Below are 19,323 nucleotides of genomic sequence, written 5' to 3'. Positions count from 1 at the left end.
CTACACCAAATGCTCTGAAACCATTAAATCTGCCTAAATTAAGCGTTCTATCTTTATCAGAGAATGACTTGAAAATGACTGTTCAGGGACTGTTACGCACATTTGTTTTTAAACAATGGATCCTCTCCTTGACATAAACCTGGCCTCGGGCCAAATGCCAGGGGTCCTCGTTCCCCCAGCCCCAACCAGAAGTGAAGCTTGAACGAACCTCTTGGCTTCACAACCCCCCGGCCCCCCCGCAGCACAGAATATGCTGTGCTGGTCCTGTCCCCAGCCCCAGCAACGTACTTCACAAAGGAGAGGCATTTCTGTCACCAGAATCTCAGACGTTCAAGATCGCTTTTATTTGCAGAGAAAACATGAGGAGTATGAAGAATATACACAGCTATTTCCTGGACTCATTTTAAAGCTGCTGCAACTCAAAGGGTTAAGCTGAGTGGGGTGGTGGGGCGGGTGGCTGCTCCTTGGAGACCACTGCTAATTTCTCCAACTCACTGTCATGTAAAATGCGTCCCCCGCCCCCACGAGGCGATCAGGGGCTTCACGACTGCCCTTCCGGAGAGTTCTGTCTCCAGTGAGACATCCAGATGACACTTTCTCGACAGCCCAGCAGTCATTAGGTTTGCAAGTTAACTTCCATGAGACAGGCGAAGGCTCTTATTTTGATGGCTTCCCTCCATTTGGGCAATTTTATCCCCTTCATAAACACTAATGGCTCTTGAATACTTGCTGTGGGTGTGGTGTGCTGTGCCAGGCTGAAGTGCACAATGCCACACAAAATGCCATCGCATGAGTCACCGTCTCCATTGGCAGTCAGCTCCGTGACACACAGGAGCCCGGGACTGAGGCAACTTCTCGGCCGTGGCAACAAGCAGGTTTCCAGAGGGCAGGGCTCCTCAATGCAGGGCCCGCCGCATGACAGACACTGCCAAGTGCCTCCCACATAGCATAGGTAATCCTACAAAAAAAAAAAAAACCAGGAAGTTTCACGATGCCCACTCACTCACTCATGGTAGAAGAGTGATGGTCAGAGGGGAGGCCTGGCTTGGGCTCGGGCTCAGAGTTAGAAAGGGCCCGGGAAACCGAAGCCCAATCCACCTCCGCACCAGCCCTCACCTCGGTCTACAGGAAGGGGCCACTTCCACCAGCAGGTGGTCAGTCATGTGCTGGCAGAAATGCAGACGCTCCTCCCGGCCCGACCGGCACACTCCCTACCGCCACCCCCTGCACCAGGAGTCGTAGAAAGAATGGCAGCCTTGGACCCAAGGACTCCAAGTTCAAACCCGTGGCTCCGGCTCCCACCAGCTCCATGACCAGGCTCAGCACCACCCCGTTTCCAGCCTGAGTTCCTTCAGATGTAAAGTAAAGGAAAGGCAACAAACTTGAACTTCAAGGGGTGGTTGAGAAGATTAAATGAGATTAAAGGAGATAACATATGCAAAGCCACTCAACCTGTCTCTTCTTCCTAATCAGCTGGGGATGAAAGAGCATAAGCCTCAGCTCTAATTCCAAATCCCACCTCTCAGACTGAACCACGGGATGCCCTGAGCTCAGGGCAGCACCTCGCTGGGCCTCCCTGGGCTGGCTGGCTCCCCCTCGCCACCATTCAGGCGGTGCACGGGTTAAGGAGACTGTGTCTGGCAGGGAGTGGGCGCTCAATAAAAGCTCATTCAATTCAATTTGACTTAATTAAAAAACCCTACTCATAGCCTCGAGAATGGCAGGAGCGCAGAGGGCTAAAACTACAAACTCAAATCCATCTGAAGCCCATAAATTTTATATCCTGCCGATGAATGCATTTTCTTATTAAGCAACAATATTATAAACCACTTCTGAATTCCTGGCAATGTTTAACAGTCATATCTTCATCGGGCTAAAAGCGGTTGTCAAATCACAAAGAACTTGAAGGGGTTCTAAAAGAACTGATGAAAAGGAATAACTGAAACCAAGTTTACTGAACAAATCAAATTATTTCACTGCTGTGCCTCACTTTGCAAAGCTTCTCCAAATTACACTTCATTATGAGACTCAGAAATTAGACACCAGTAACAAAATGAGAAAGCCAGAACGCATAAATATTTACACAATCGTCAGAATAATATTCTTCTGTGCAAATCCACCTACTAGTTTGTTTATTCTTATTAACTCAAGTTTAGAAATGGGACAATCGTTTGAAACAGGGCCCTGGGGATTTCTCTCCCTGACTCAAATCACTTCTTTTTTTCCTTTTGAGAAAACAATGGTGCATCAGGAGAAAAGAGAGAGAAGGCAGGGGAGAGTGGGGTGGCCACTCCCCGGAAACCCCTTCGAGCTTCAGCGGTCGGCTTGGGACTCGGAGCAGCTCGGCAGATGTATACACTGATAAGGGCACCTCTCTTCTCCCACTGAGGGAGCCCCACCAGGGCTGTGGGTGGCCATGCAATGGGAACAGTGGGCTAGCAGAGGCAGCAGACGATTGCTTTGGGGTGGAACGGTAAGAGGGATCGCAATCAGAACAGTAGCAACTAATGACCGCGTGCCAAGGTGCCAGGCAGGACACACAGCATCCCACATCCCCACAAGAGCTCTCTGCAAACGGGAACACACTCTCCCAACTTGGAGATAAGGGAACCCAGGTGCCAGAGCCAGCAGCCACCTCATTCAAGCCCAAACAGCCTGTGAGCGCCAGAGCCAGTACCAGCTCTGGGTGGCTTTTCCTGGCGCACGAGTACCATGCGCTGGGTGCTGACACCACAGGTACAGCAAACACCCAGCAAACGGGCGCTGGATGTTTCCATGGAGGTGGGTCCTGCAGAAGCCAAGGAGAAAGCGGGGCTGAGTCTGGATGGCGGTAGAAACGTTGGAGACCTGCTCTCTGTAGCCAGGTGTTATGCCAGGAGCAGGGCCAGTGACTGCGCTAGTCCTGGACAGGGTCCCAGGGTTGAGTTTCACCGCCTCCTTTCTTACTGCGGTTGTCAGCCTGCAGCCACACGAATCAAGCCTTCATTCATTCATTCATTCATTCAGCGAGCAGGCACTGGGCCCCTGCTCCGGCTCCGGCTCCTGCCCATGCCAAGCACTGGGGGGGGACCCAAATGGCTGAGGCCCAGCCCAGCCGGAAAGGGCCTTCTGTGCTTCACCAGGCAAGACTCGAACTGTTGTGTCACATGTTCCAAGACAGAAAAGCAGAACAGATGCTTCAGCACATGGGGCGGCGGCGCAGGGGCGACCGAAGGCAGAGCTGAAGGCAGAGCGCAAGGCAATCCGGTGCCCTCGGGCCACGTCCCCGCTCCAGGGGCGGGGCGGGGACCAGGACTTCCTCTTCTGCACCTCCGGCCCGCATCCCAGCTCCAGGGGCTGCCGGCAGGGACCAGGACTTCCTCTTCTGCACCTCTGGGCCCATGTCCCAGCTCCAGGGGCTGCGGGCAGGGACCAGGACCTCCTCTTCTGCACCTCTGGCCCGCATCCCAGCTCCAGGGGCGGGGCAGGGACCAGGACTTCCTCTTCTGCACCTCCAGGGCCAGCGTCCCAGCTCCAGGGGCTGCGGGCAGGGACCAGGACCTCCTCTTCTGCACCTCCGGGCCTCTTCTGCACCAGGGGCTGGCGGCAGGGATCAGCACTTCCTCTTCTGCACAGGCGACTCCTGGTCAGACACTCGTAAGTGGGACACAACCCCAGGAACGACCCATCCGCGTGGCAAGAGGGAGACCGATGTTCCCTTCTCCTCTCCTTGGGGATAAAGGCCCCCTTGCCCTGAGACAGTGGACACCCAACACAGAGGCTGCCCAGTGGGCCTGGAGGGGAGCTCAGGCCACAGTTCACGGCCACACTGCCGCATGGTGCCGATCGTCTGGCGGGGAAGTTAGGATAACAAAAGTGTCGGTCGGCAAATCCATGGAGACACCATTAAGATGCCATTAAAATACCATTAAAACATGTAAGCTCAGTGTAAAACTATTTCATTGCAAATTATACTGCTGTAAAATAAACAAAGGAAATGGATTCCAAAAAGCATTAGAGTAACATTAAAGCAAACAGAACCCCTCTATCAAGTGCAGGAGAAGTCTAAGCAAGAAAAGCACGCAGTCCATCCAGCTGAGCCCAGACTCTGCAATAAGCCCTGCGTTCCAGCCGAGCCTCAGTCTCCAACTCGCTGTGTGACCCTCCACCCGCGTTTCACCTCTCTGGGCCCCAAGATCACGTATGGAAAACATGCTGCGCTGATGAGAGGGTTAAAAAGGATGAGAGGAGAGACAGAAAGTTACACACTCAGACATTTCACATCTCAAGCTCACGTGGCCGGCCAGAAGAGTTGGGAAGTGACGCCCAAGTCTGGGCTCTGAGCATCTGCACTCGTCTGAGAAGAGCTCGCCCTGAGGCTGGTGGTACAGAGAAGCCACCTGAAGCCCAGGAAGACGCAAGATCTATGCACCGTGAGCTCCATCCACAGCCTGAGTCCCCCTCCTCCAGGCCCTCGTTGGCTCACAGGCATCTCCTGCACTGTCTCTTGTTTCTCCCTGGAAGTCCAGCCACCAAATCTCACTCAAGAGCTTCTCTAGGGTGACCCAGGGCCTCGTGTTCTTCCCTGAGGGGCTGGAAGCGCCCATCTGGACTGGACGCCTCTGGATGAGGTCTGGGCAATGCACTCCTGTTCACTGCATTAACCTCACTGCCCAGCCAGTGAGCAAACGAATCAGTGAATGCCCAGCTGCTCGCTCGTCCCACGTGGCGGGGGCAGGTGGGGTCACAAGAGTCACCCCTGGACCAAAGGCCCACTCCGGCTTAGAGAGCAACTCTTTCAGAAGCCTCCAAACTATTCGGATTACATATCACTATCACTTTATTAAAATAAAAAATTTTTTTGAGCGCACAACTTTGAGTACATAAATACTATTCTACCCATACATTAGACACATTATAAAACACACACACAGGACTTTCAGAAGCATACTGTGAAAAGTAGCTGTAAGTGGAGCATTCAGCAGTTTCTCCTGGGTTACCCTCCCTGCTCCAGGATCCTCTGACCTGGCACCCAGGGATATGGCTTCCCGAGCGGCTCAGTGGTAAACAATCTGCCTGCAACGCAGGAGCCACGGAAGACACAGGTTCAGTCCCTGGGTTGGGAAGATCCCCTGGAGAAGGGAATGACTACCCATTCCAGTATTCCTACCTGGAGAATCCCATGGATATAGGAGCCTGGTGGGCTACAGGCCATGGAATCACAAGAGTCGGACACGACTGAGCAACTGAGCAGGCACGCCTGCTGTGAGACAGGGCAGGGCTGGGAAGAGGGTAGCTGGGATACGGAAATGGTGTTGGGGGGCGGGGAAATGCTTCTCTACACAGAACTTTTCTGTATAGATTTGACTTTTATACACGTTAGTGGTTTACACCGAAGGAAAGGAGGAAGGAAAGTAGGGAGAGAGGCGGGGGAACGGAAGAAGGGAAAGTAGAACAGAAAGAAAAACAAGCGCACTGAATGGTATTTCAAACAAACAACAAAATTACACTTGAAAGGGACAGCGGAAAAGAACTTAGCTCAAGGAACCTCTAAATGTTTGGACAATATGCCCTCAGGCTACAGGCCAAAAAAAAAAAGAACTCTAATAATGTATTCAAATTAATAGGGTTTTTGTGTTTTTTTTAACAGAGGTTAACAATTCTGAAATGGTGTTTTGACATTCTAGAAATAAGCAAGTAAATAAATATGTTGTGAAAATAGGAGTCAAGTTTCACATCACTGGAGAAGGGAGATGCAAATACAGAATGGAAAAGGGCAGAATGAACTTCACAGTACTGGGTGGGATGCAGACGAATCCACGTGAACTCGAGGGTTTCACAGTAGGAGTGGGTAGAGGTATACATGGATATACGCGTGTGTAAATCTACTGATCTGTCTTCTGAGAGGCACTGACAGCCCGGCACTAGCGAGCACACTGAAAACCCGAATGCTGGCTTCTATACACCTTTCTCCAGTGAAAGAAGGCAGAGGTCCTTAGAGGTCCTCTGCAAACAGCTCCTTGGAGACAGAGCAAAGACAGAGGAAGACAGGCCTGGGATATGCTGCTGAGCCAGAAAATAAGCAGGTATTCAAAGAACAGTGGAGACGTCTCAAATGAACATGGGAGCCAGCTTGAAGGAGCTTCCACCAGTCAGATGGTAAAAACAGATTAGAATTTATCAAAGAAAGAGTCCGTGAATCCACACTGATATAAAATAAACAGACTTATGGGGGGGGCCTCTTTATAGTAGGAGGAAATGATAGGATCAGAAGTCACCGTTTTCCAACCACCATCATAGAAATTGATAATCAGAGGAAACACCAGTTCAGTTCAGTTGCTCAGTCATGTCTGACTCTTTGCAACCCCATGGACTGCAGCACGCCAGGCTTCCCTACCCATCATTAACTCCCAGAGCTTGCTCAAACTCATGTCCATCGAGTTGGTGATGCCATCCAACCCTCTCATCCTCTGTCAGAGGAAACATCAATGGACATGAAAACTGGTGGGTAAAAGGTGAGGAATAACAGGCTATTTGCATAGTCTCAAAGTGTCTCTCTACACGATACTTCAGCATGACAAAAGGTAAAACCATAACTATACTGGAGAGACCTGGCAGACAACTCCCTAACCGAACCATCACAGCCAGGATCTCCAACAACAGGACTAATTGACAGCATGTGCCTCCCGACGTGGGGGACCAAGCAGGACACAACAGCACCCCTGGGACACTCCTGCCACAAAGTCCACAGCCTGAATCTAACCATGAGGGAGCACCGGACACACCCAAAATGCAGGACAGGCTACAAAACACCTGGCCTGTCCTCTTCAAACACGTGACTGTCATGAAACACAGGAACTGTTCTAAACTACGGGAGACGGAAGAGACAGGACAAGGAAGGCGACACGTGAGCTTGAAGTTTCTTTTGCTGCAAAAGACATTGTTAGGACACTGTCGAAAAAAAAATCTCCACCAGGTGTGCTATAGGAGATTAGATAATAACGTCGTTTCAATATAATTTTCTTGATTTTGATAAATGCACTGCCCTTATGGAAGAGAATTTGTTGTTTTTAAGAAACCTACATTGAAGTATTTAAGGAGAAAGGACCATCAGACCGTAACTTACTCAAGTGGTTCAGGGAAAAAACACACCTACAGATGAGTGTAAGAATGCACATGCGTGTTGCTGCTGCTGTTGCTTGGCTGCCAAGTCGGAGCTGACTCTTTTTTGACCCCATGGATCGTAGTCTGCCAGGCTCCTCTGTCCACGGGATTTCCCAGGCAAGAATACTGGAGTGGGTTGCCATTTCCTTCTCCAGGGGATCTTCCGGACCCAGAGATCGAACCCTCATCTTCTGCACTGGCAGGCGGGTTCTTTATAGCTGAGCCACCAGGGAAGCCCAGTATGCATATACATCTGTATCTCGAGAGAGAGAGACTATAAAACGGCACCAGCAGCATTTGGGGAATCTGGGTCAAGCATGTCTGGGAAACTTCTGTACTACTCCCACAACTTTTCTGTAAGGCTGAAATTATGTCAAAACTTTTAAAAAAGGAAGGAGAAAGGAGAAAATAATTTTTGTTTTTTCTTTTTGCAGGCTGGTAAAAGTTGGTGGCATTATCTGCAAGGTCTCTCGGCAGGCTATGCTCGGGGGAGACTTTGGCGCTGTGACAGTACGCTTTCTGAAAATCACTAATGAGAGGGGTCGACTCTCACAAGTGGGGTAATATCCACTTATTACGTCTTCTTTACCGCTGCTGTTTCTAAAGAAACATTTCCTCCCTTTCTTTCCTTTCTTTTCAAATGGCTACCTCTGGCAGGCATCCTCACCTGAGTGAGATGAGAATAAAACACCAGAATTCTCCTCAGCTCTCCCATTTCCAACACTGTCATAATCCACAGCTCACGGATGCTGAAATCGAGATGTGCGTGGGGTAACAGATCTACCGCACAGAAAAAACTCCAGAAGAGAAGTGCTCATCCTGGAGGGAGAGTCCCAGAGGAGGTTCTAAACAGAAATGTGCTTTCTCCGGGCCAAATAGCTCTCCAGCTGTCAGAGGTTCTCACATCATCCTCAAAATTAATTCAGCTCTTACGGATGTTTTTTCCCCCCAATACATAAAGAGGGAGACTTTAATAAATAATCCTTTAACTGCTTTCATCAAATGTGTATTACTTTTAATTCGTATTAAACAAAACCAAACGAAAAACCAATTTCTTTCAGTTAACTAGGGAATTGAAGTACCTTGCCAGGCAGTTATGATTCCAGAAAAAAAAAAAAAATCCTTTAGAAAATATAATTAAGTCTAAATGTTCTAAAGCCACTAGTCTTACCCAAAGTTGTTTTATTATCTGAAGCTCCAAGGATACAGATACCCAAATCAATCCCCGTCAATATTTTAATGTCATGCATTAATTAGCCACGCTAATAAAAGAAGAATGCACCTCAGGATGAATGGCAGGGGCCAAAGGGAGTAACAGGTCAACCAGCTGAGCGAAATGGCCTTGATTTAAGCCTGTGAGGCTGGTTAATATGCCCTTCCATTGACTCACTCACTCACTCACTCCAGAAACCCCAGCCGTGGAGACTCAAAGCAGGCCAGAAGGGGGGTCAATGGTTTGCTCCCGCAGGCTGAGGCCGGGGGCACTTCGGAGTGGGCATCTCCTAGGCCCCTCCCCACCTGCTAAAAAGGTGCTTGCCAGGTAGGGTGCCCGAGGAGCGAGCCCGATCTGTGCAAACCCACACAGCCTGGTCCTCCCAGGACTGTCCTAAGCTCAGCAGGGCCCGGACCCCCTCACTGGCTCACCTACACAGGTCACAGGTCCCCTCGGCACCTCCGTGTCCTCACCTACCAGCTTCCCTCCAGGCTTGGCGGAAGCTGCCAGTGCAAGAAGCATTACATGGGTCATAGGGCCCTACAACCCTTTCTCAGTTGAGTTAACGTCCTTTCAGGGAGTAACCACCTGTGCCGGGCACAGCACGTGCTGGCCACAAAACTGTCAAACTCCATGCGATCCTGGAGCTAATTACTCAAAAATAAGGTATTATGATTAGCAAAGACACTAAGAATTTGGGTCTCACAGTACGTGGCCCCATTAGCATCCTCCTCCCATCCTGGCCAAGCCTGGCGTCTCTTCCACTTCTCCAAGAGGGTCAGGATGTCAGAGACTGGGGATCTGGAGGTGGCTCAGATGAAAGGGCGGAGGTGGGCCTGCCCTCCCGCCTCACACCTGACACTGGCCGATGGTCACGACGTGCCCTCCTGTGAATACACACCACTCCCCAGGGCCTCACAGTCTTCAGGATTTGGCGAGAACCTTTGGGCCCGATTCCATCTCACCTAAGACCTTCCAGATTCAAATGCAATGAGTGCTCACTGAGCAGCCCCCACCGTGTGTCAGGCAATGTGCTAAGCCTGTGGTAGGCTGAATTGTATCCCCCAGATTCATATGTTGAAGCCTCAACCCCCAGGGTGGCTGTATTTGGAGAAAGGGCTTCTAAGGAAGTCAATAAGATTAAATCGGGTTACAGATGTCACTGGCAGTCCAGTGGTTAAAACTCTGAGGTCCCAATGCAGGGGGTACAGGTTCGATCCCTGGCAGGGGAATTAAGATCCTGCACACTGCTTGGCATGGCCAAAAGTAAAGGTTACGTGGGCTCCTAACAGTGGGGCTCCGACCTGATAGCATTTGTGTCCTCGTAAGAGACACGAGACAGCCTGCTTGCGCTCTTTCAACGCAGCAGAGTCACGTGAGGATACAGCAGGAAGGCGGCCGTCCACGTCCCAAGGGAAAACCCTCCCCAGACACCAACCCTCAGCACCTTGATCTTGGACTTCTAGTCTCCAGAGCAGTGAGAAAACAAATTTCTGTTGTGTGAGCCACCCGCGGTGGCTCTGTCACAGCAGCCCAAGCAGACTAAGACATGGCATTTCACATACATCACTGGGTTGAATCCTTCATTTTCTTAGGCTCTGAGAAGCTGGATGTATAGGACCGTGAAGGCCTCCCCCAGGCCACAGGGGCCTTGTTTATAACAGGCATCTTGACAGATAAACAATGGATTCTCCTGCAAGAGGACAGGCTTGTATCTGAACCCCTCAAGCTCCTGAGACCCCAGGGGATGGCTCCATGTCTTTCCTTCCACTCTGGGTCCCGCTCACGGGTGGTAGGTCGGTCTCCTATGAGCCCCAAGCGATGGAAGCAAGCAAGGCCCCCTTCCCTCTGCTGTGCCACCCTGCCCCCACACCTCCCTGGTCCCCAAGGAGAGCAGGAGCTGGTGACAAGCTGACGGTCAGAGTTCTAGAAGGCGGGCGGGCCACGTCAGGGAGAACAGCAGGGCGGTGGAGACAGCCCTGCTCTGCAGCCCAGATCAAAGCCTGAGGACAAAAAATACAAAGTGCCAAATAGAAAAACAAAATGTCCTAAAGTTTCACAAATGAGTACCTGCGGCTTGGTAAGAAGTTTCCAGTGACAGCATCACTCACTGATTCAATAAGTGCAGGATCTGAAACGACTTAGGTGGAAGTGAAGCTGACACGCTCTGGAAAACTCTATTAGATGACTCAGAGTGGCCCGGGGGAGCGCGATGACTCGGGTGCCAGAGACGTGAGAGAAAGCGCGATAATACTGCTTCGTGAAAGGCGAGAAGAGAAAAAACCAATATCATGAAATAAATACACATGAGATTTTAAATATAAATGTGCAGCTAAATTAAACTTACAAAGTAGAATAAAAACTAAGGTGCAGTACTTTTGAAAGGGGTGTCGGATTAAAAAAGAAAAAAATACACGCACACCCCCTGGGTTCAAGAGAAGTGAGGGGGCTACTCCTGGGGGCAGCCGCAGGCCCAGCGCTGCACAGGAAACAGCCATGGGGAGGGGACTGCCCGCCGGGAGGGGCACAGGACCGAGGGCTCAGAGGGCAGGCACCCTCCGAGGTGAGGGGACGGAGCCCAGAGGGGCCGGTGAGGACTCCACGCTGGCCACCCCCCCACTACGCTGGAGCCTGGTGGTCCCAGCCTCCTGCCCCTGGACCCTACAGCCCAGGCCACCACTGCCGTCTGTCTGGGGGGCCTAGCTGGTGTCCAGGGTCCCACAGCACAGCCTCCAATCTCATGGCAGGGGCACACATTAGAGGTTTCCTCAGCAGGGAGACGTGGCCTTGGGAGGCACTCCCCATGGAGCCAGGCTGGGGAAGGAATGGGAGACGCCTCCCACCTAGGTCGGGGTGGGGGCGGGGGGTGGGGTGGGGTGGGCTGGGGGGTCAGCAGAGTCCCCACAAGCGCCGGCTGGCCATCAGGACAAGGAAGCCCACTCCCGCCCACAGGCCCCACCTTGCTGCCTGCTCAGCGCCCTCTCCTCCCGGGAGAAGCAGCAGGAAGGAGCCGCGGACCCGGAGTCAGGAGGCCAGAGCCGCAGCTCCTGTCCCTGCCCTCAGGGTCCCGCCAGGTGGGCAGGGAGAGGAGGCTGGTCCGAGTGCCTCACAGCAGCCCGCCCGCCCGCCCACCCGGCACTCTTGCCAGGAGTCATTTTTCTCCCCACGGCCACAGCCCCGACACCCCTGAACTTGTCCTCAGAAACAGGCTATTTTTCCCTCGGTGGTGAAGGATGTCAAGTGATAGGGCCGGTTTAATAAAGGAAGTGATGCCTGGGAGCCGGTGGGCATCCTTCACCCACACGCCACCTCCAGCTCCTGCCTCGCGACCCCTGCTCGCACGCTGACAGCTGCCGCAGTCACCTGGGGCACCGGGTGTGGCTTCTCAACACTGACAAAGCACCTGCTGCGTGGTGCCTGCCTTGTGCACGCCGGGATGCCACCGCGAGCCGGACCCGCGCCCCTGCCCCGCAGTTACCCGAGGGGACGCCCTGCGGGAGATGGCAGACAAGGGCAGGGAGGGAGGAGATTCGGGGGTTGTGGGGACACACTGGGAGGGCCCCTCCCAGTAGGAGGGGGGGATCCTGGGGAATTACTCGGTGAGGCTGCGCAAGGGAAGAGGGAGGCCCAGGAGGCCCCAGGGGCCCCGGGAGCAATCAGGACTCTTCGGAAGACAGGCGAGCCTCTGCAGGACCTGAAGCGAGACTGGAGCCAACGAGGACCTGGGAGCCCCTCTGTCGGCGAGTTCACCAGCTGCCGTGGCCAGGCGGGGCCCGGCTGGCAGGGGAGGCTGCTCTGGGGGCAGGGCGCACCCCCATCCTCCATGTGCGACTGCCCAGGCCCACGCCTGGCACCCAGCGGGTCCCAGTAACTGGAAAGATGCTACGACAGATGTGTGGACCAGGCTGCCCCCCAGACGGCTGGGGCTCAGGCGACCGCGCGCTAGGATGGGCTTTGGGGAACACATCCTAGTGTGTGGGATGTGCACGTGGGATGAGAACCGCTAGGGAACTCACTACGACACCACCTCCGAATCCCGCGCAGACTCCACGCACAGCGCTTGACAAACGCTGCCTGGGTCCACGTAGGCGCCTGAGGACTTCATTGGCTTCTGACAGCTCCACACGCCCGCCTGAAATACCGCGCCAGAGCGCCATTGTCTAAGATTCATGCTTTCTTCAGAGAACTTGGAGCACAAATTTATAACTTGTTGTCAAATAGATGCCCACTGTTCTCTAGAAGGGCAATCCCATTTGGGGAAAAATAGCCAATAACTCTTCCAAGTTGGAAGACCATTCTCGGGTTGATTTCCCCAAGCACAGGGAGAAGAAAGGCAAAGCAAAGTGTAACTGCAGAAACAATAACCCTACAGACATAACCCAGTATCTTCCCCACACTGACCTTGCAATAATTTTGTGATGGATTCTCCCAGAAAGCTTAATTTGTACTTTTAACCACAAGAGTTAGTGGGCCAGAAAAAATTAATTCCCAGCATTGGCTCACGGAGAGAGAAATAAAGGCCTGTCTATTAATTTTTTTTAACCACCCCATGCGAAGCCCCAGAACGCATACGAGAGGTGACACCATGTGGAGAATAACCGGTGGCTGCTTGGTGCTGATACCGACCCACTTTGGGGTGGAAACATCAGCCCAGGCCCCGGGCAGGCTCCAGGTCGAACTCTGGCCCCATTCAACAGCCCTGGGCTCGCGTTGAGGTTTCCTTCCCCCCAGGCAGCACACCTGCCCGAAAGGAAGCCGAAATTGTTTTAATTCTGCCCCGAGCTCATTACCGGCAAAAGCTTTAGTAAACAGTCCGCACATTTCAGCCGGGGAACACTGTTAGATTAACAAAGACCCCCGAAATGAAGCCTGTCATTTTCGAGAAGTCTTTTTAAAACAAAAACCTGCCAAGGCCTTCATACAGCCTGCCGAGTACGCGTCAACACGGGTGATCTCAGCGTTGCCAGCCTGTGACAGCGCTTCCTAATGGGTTTCAGAGAGGCGCGCTGGGCTGCCAGGGACACTTACCATGAAACGCACAAGTCAGCTTTCAGCCGGGGTACCGTTCCCCCATCAAGCCTCGAATCGTCAACGCGAGCGGACAGAGAGGGTGGGGAGTTCTGGAATCTAGCCGATGTGAGTCCAAATCCTGGTCTCCCCGATTTTAGCTGTGCATCCCCTGGCAACACGTGTATATCCACCCAACCACTAAGCAGAGGGTGGGGGTCAGTCCCTGGGGAGGTGCAGGCCAGAGGGGCAGATGCGCGGACCGAGGAGGCGCTTCGCTGGGCCTCAGTTTCCCCACCAGCACAATGGCTCGAGTCAAATCCTGCTCTGCTTGACGGCGAGGTGCCTGGCAGACCTGGTCCCTCACAGGTGCACTCCAGGTGGTGACAGTGTCAGCTGCTGAGGGGAGGAACCTGGGATCCGCCCAACCCCTAATCTCACGGACTAGGGAACCAAGACACAACCCCTAATCTCACGGACTAGGGAACGAGACCCAACCCTTAATCTCACAGACTAGGGAACAGAGACCCAACCCCTAATCTCATGGACTTGGGAACCAAAACCCAACACCTAACTCTCACAGACTAGGGGACGAGATCCAACCCCTAAACTCATGGACTAGGGAACAAGACCCCAGGTGGGAGGGCTATCCCAGAACCTGGGGTTCCAGGCTCCTGGGTGCAGGATGGGGGTCGGGGGGAAGGAGTGACTTTGAGACCCACAGGAGGTTGGGACCCTTGGCAAAGCATAGGCAAGTCTCACCTGGGTCAGCAGATAAGGAAGCCCCAGCGTCGGTAGTAGGTCCCCAATAACTGAGGACACGACCCGCTAACGCTCCTTAAGCAAATGAGCTCTCAGTGTGATCAGCATCAAAGGCGCCTGCATTGCTTCGGCAAGATGCAAACTGTTAGGCTGTGAACAAGCCCGTCACAGAGACAGAACTAAGGCCCTGCCCTTGTTAGACTCGAGCCAGCACCTAGAATGCGGTGTGGAAACTCCACGGGCTCTGAAACTTGGCTCCCCGGAAGTGGGGTGGTCGTGGGAGTGCCCGGGCCTGGAGGCTCCCACCCCACCAGCCTAGGAGGCCTTGCCAAATAGCTTCGGATGACACAGAGGCTCCACAAAGGTGCGAATGAACCACCCCAAAGCCTCTTCCCCCTGAAAAAAACAGATAATGGATTCTTCATCTACACACACACACACACACACACACACACACACACACACACACACACTCTTGGTTGGTAGAGGGCGAGCCCGGGGAGACCAGCATTGACAGTCCAGGCTGGCCGCCCTGTTTTGGGAAGTGACACCCATCAGTGACCTCCCTAGGACCAGCATGGCGCTAGGCGAGGACAGGAGCCCCCCGGTGCTTCCTGTGGTGACCCACGCCCCTACCGCAGGGTCTGGATGGCAAGGCACCAGTGACGTGGGAGGACACGCTGCAGGCACCCCGTCTAGAAGCTTTAGGCAGCGGCACGCGCCATTCAGCAGGGGCCCTGGTGTGGATGCAGAGGTTGCGTCTGCAGAGGACCTGAGTCCTCGCACAGGCGAGGTCTCAAGTCCAGCACAGAGGCTCCGTTTCTGAACACAAATAAAAAGCAGTGGAATGTCCCTCAGGACAGAAGTGGGGAAGACCATGTTCTCTGGCAAGCCACAGACAGAGTGTTCAGCCAGAACCTGATCAAATTAAAAAGTAGCCAAAAGTTTGCTTTTCAAGGAAGGCTTAGGAATTCACTTTAAAATCTGTGATTGAGACGTGGCTGTTTTTCCAGACGTTCTTGAGAGAAGCTGGTAGGTTGGATTGATCATTACAATAATTGAGCATTCGGAATTACTTGGTTCAGTGAGTAGCTGCTGAATGCTCCCAGGTGTCAGGCTTTCTGGAGGTGATAGATGCCTTCTGCAACCTCACAGAGCCGTTAAGCAAGGCGTGATTGAGGGGTGGGGTGCCAAGCAGCCTGGGGAGGACTCCAACCCAGCCTGGGGGTCCCAGTGAGTCTTCCAACCCAGCCCGGGGGTCCCAGTAAGCCTCCTAACCTGGGGCTTGCCGACTCTGACAGCGCCTAGTCCCGGGAGGCCTTCTCGCCGGAAGCTTCCCCCACATGCTGTCCTAGCAGGAGACAAGGGTGGGGGCGGGGAAACGGTACCAGAAGTAATTAAATGACCGAGGAGACAGCAAGACTCGAAGACAGATGCGTACTGGCATCATTTCTTATTACTATTATTGTGATAACACATAGCAAGAACAGGACTCCCAGACAAGAAGCAAGCAAGCTTCGGGGCATTTTTAAATTGGGCAAATTATAGAGAGGTGAGAGATTAAATGAAAATCCATCACATTACAAATACAGCCTGCAGTTACTGAAATCATATTTTTTTCATAAGTGAGTCATACCAATAATAACTCCGAGGTCTTCATAATAGTTTGCAATAAACTCGGTGGGATACTCACCACTTCCCTTTTGAAAAACTGACATCATAAGCCAAAAAAAATAGCACTTTGGCATTTCTGTCTTCTTTAGGGCAACCAGCTGGGAAACGGAATACGACACTCCCCAGGGGGCAGCGTGGGGCTCGGCCTCACCCCCCGAACAGGCAGATTAAAACAACCAGATCCTATTTCACACCCACCAGAGGGGCAAGAATCAAAATCCCCAGCACCAAGGGCTGGAGAGCGTGTAAAGAAATGGAATTCTCAAGTACTGTGGTGGCCTCAGGAGAACAAATACCCAGGTCAGCAGACCGGCAACATCGGGGTGGCTTAACGGGGACTCACGCCGAGGCACTTCAATCCATCTGGAGGGGCCCAAGAACCTCACTCAGGGCCGCACAGGAAGAACAGCTAAGGCCGTGGTTTTAGAACAGCTCTAAACACTGGGACATCTGTCCCATTAAAAGTGAAAGTGTTAGTTGCTCAGTCATGTCCGGCTCTTTGCGACCCCGTGGACTGTAGCCCGTCAGGCTCCTCTGTCCATGGGATTTCCCAGACAAGAATACCGGAGTGGGTTGCCATTTCCTTCTCTAGGGGATCTTTCCAACCCAAGGATTGAACCCGGGTCTCCTACATTGTACCAGCTTCCCTGGTGGCTCAGAAGGTAAAGCGTGTACCTGCAGTGTGGGAGACCTGGGTTCAATTCCTGGGTCGGAAAGATCCCCAGGAGAAGGAAATGGCAACCCACTCCAGTATTCTTGCCTGGGAAATCCCATGGATGGAGGAGCCTGGAGGCCCACAGCCCACGGAGGCCCAAAGAGTCAGACACGACTGAAGCGACTTCACTTTCCCTTTCTTTCACTCCTGCATTGCAGGCAGATTCTTTAACGTCTGAGCTATCTGGGAAGCCCTGTTAAAGAGGGAGCCTGATCCCCCTGAACAGGATCCCCCTGAACAGTCCTGGTGACTTGCTTCTGGTAAACAGAAAGCAGCAAACAGCAGGCAGCAAACTGCGTCTGACTTCTGAGGCAAAGTCATAAAAGCCATCCGGTTCTGGCCTGGCTTTTTCACACACAGAACCAGATGCCACGTTGTGAGGAAGCCGAGCCCACCTGGGACAGTCATGCGTGGTGCTCCAGGGGATGATACCTCAGGGGCCCGCTGGGACAGCCAGGGGTCACCCTCGGGCGCACGAGTGAACAGCCCTCAGAGGGCATCACCCCACACGACACCCAGCAGAGGAGAGAGGAGCTCTCCCCAGTGAGCCTGGCCCAAAGTACAGATTCATAAGCAAAATGAACGTGACTAAAGTTTTAAGGCTACTAAGTTTGGAGGTGCTTTGTTACACAGGAGTGGATGACTGGAACAGGTTTGCTGAAATACTATTTGCCGAGGGACAAAAAGTGAAAACCTTCCATGAGTAGGGAAAATGAAAAAACAAACTCTAGGTTATTCCATCTGGAGGAATACGACACAGCAGTTAAAAGTGAATAATCTAGAGAAACACACAGATGTGCGTGTGTGTGTCTCTCTGTGTGTGCGTGTGTATGGAAAAACTGCAAAAACATCATGTTTAATGCTTCACAAATCACAAAAGGATCAAGAGTGTGGTCACAGTTCTCTAAATCCTTAAAGCACAAAGCCAATATTCCATACTGCTATGGACAAGCACATGTAGTAAGGTTCAAAAGCAAACCCACCAACCTCACGAGGGAGGCAGGACTTTGGCTATGTCAGTAATATTTGTTGTTGTTGGCAAGAGTACTAGAGTGGGTTGCCATTCCCTTCTCCAGGGGATCTTCCTGACCCAGGGATCAAACCTGTGCCTCTTGCATTGGCAGACAGATTCTTTATCGCTGAACCACAGGGAAGCCCTCAGTAATAATTCACTCTTTACAAAATAAAAAGAGGGACCCAACACAAACATGGCAAAATGTCAGTAACAGTTAAACCTGGTTGGGGGTAAGGGCGGTCCACAGGGATCTTTTATTATCTTTAACTTTCTGGAGGGCGGAGCGGGTCACAAACTGCTCATTTCTATGCTTGGCCTGGCTTACTCGGTGATAACCAGGTGATGGCCTCTCTGCCTGATTCCTCCCCTCTCCCAGGAGCTCCCTGTGGCAAGGCCTGTGCTCTCGATCACCCACTGCACACAGCAGGTGCTCGACAGAGTCCCCTTTGCCAGATCAACCAGAGGAACCGACAGGCCCCAGGAGGCGTGCAGCTTGCCCCTGGTGCTCGGGAGCCAAGCAGAGAGCAGAGGAGACCTGCTCCCCCAAGGAGCCCAGCAGGCCTCGAGACACGGGACGCAAGACCAGCCCGCCAAACAGGAAGCCGAGCCCCTTCCCAGGCCTGAGGCGCACGAAGCCCCCTCCTCCGCCTGGACTCTGTGAAGATTTCAGCTGTGGCCAAACGGTATGTCACCAACACCCAGGCAGCTGCAAAGGCGAGATGTGCAGGAAAAAGCAGCAAATATCTCATTATAAGAACAGCCCAAACACAGGAGACAGTCTCTCTGAGGAGCAGAAGCAGGTGGAAATCAAAGACTCCTCCAGTGGAAGCGGCAGGCAAGGCTGCAGCCAGGCCCGAAGGAAGCTGCCACATGGGAAAACTGAGCGGAGGATGAGGGACGGAGTGTGGACGGAGGCCAGGCCACCGACGACCGAGGGCAGAAGAGAACAGGGGCGTCTCCAAGGAACCAGCCGGGGAACCCCCCTCGAACGTCCTGTCCCCTGAGTCACACATCTTCACCAAGGGGCTTCCTGTGACTTACAGTCCAGGGCACTCCTAGTTGACACGGTGCGAGCTCCACGTAAGGGGATAGCCAGTCATCTTTATTTTCCTTTTCTTCCCTTTTCCCATTTTCCAAATTTGGCTCAGATGGTAAAGAATCTGCTTGCAATGCAGGAGACCCGGGTTCAATCCCTGGGTCAGGAAGATCCCCTGGAGAAGAGAATGGCAACCCACTTCAGTACGTTTGCCTGGAGAATCCCATCGACAGAGGAGCCCGGTGGGCTATAGTTCGTGGGGTTGCAAAGAGTCGGACACGACTGAGTGACTAACACACACACACACACACACACACACACACACACACACACACACAACACATTACCATCATAAGAAAATGTTTATGTTTTTCTTTAAGTTGATCTGAGTCTTGGCTAGTAATTCCAGCCCTAGGAATCAAGCCTAAGAAAATAACTACACAGAAGCTAAATATTATGTACATAAAGATGATCATTGCAGCCGTGCCTATAAAACAACAATAAAAAACCTGCTGGAACAAACCTCAATGTTCAGCAATAGGGACACAATCGAGTAAATTGTGGTGCTACCACATGAAAGAAGAGGACTATTTTGAAGGCTATAAAAATAGGGAGATACATTAAGGTTTAGGAACAGGATCCAAAATGATATGTGAATAATGCCTACAGAACTATAGCAAAATCTGTTCACAGGGGAAAGGGAAAGCACAAAACCCAGGTCATTTGCTGTGGGCAGTGACGGCCAAGGCGGCAGAAGG

General features: G+C 52.5%; 1 protein-coding gene and 1 long non-coding RNA gene across 2 annotated transcripts in view; both read right to left on the bottom strand.

The window, feature by feature from the left end:
• Positions 1 to 19,323, bottom strand: part of WDR25 (WD repeat domain 25) — a 143,960-nt gene that overhangs the window by 88,065 nt on the left and 36,572 nt on the right. The gene's annotated exons all lie outside the window — the stretch shown is intronic.
• LOC102191088 lies at positions 326 to 13,909 on the bottom strand. Its single transcript, XR_310922.3, has 3 exons — positions 12,373 to 13,909; positions 10,427 to 10,609; positions 326 to 958 (listed from the first exon to the last, which is right to left on the bottom strand). It is a non-coding gene; the product is annotated as an uncharacterized LOC102191088 (long non-coding RNA).

The sequence above is a fragment of the Capra hircus genome, chromosome 21 (genome assembly GCF_001704415.2).
Source record: "Capra hircus breed San Clemente chromosome 21, ASM170441v1, whole genome shotgun sequence".
Classification (NCBI taxonomy): domain Eukaryota; kingdom Metazoa; phylum Chordata; class Mammalia; order Artiodactyla; family Bovidae; genus Capra; species Capra hircus.
The sequence above is the reverse complement of the archived record's forward strand: the minus strand, read 5'-3'. Positions and strand labels throughout refer to the sequence as shown.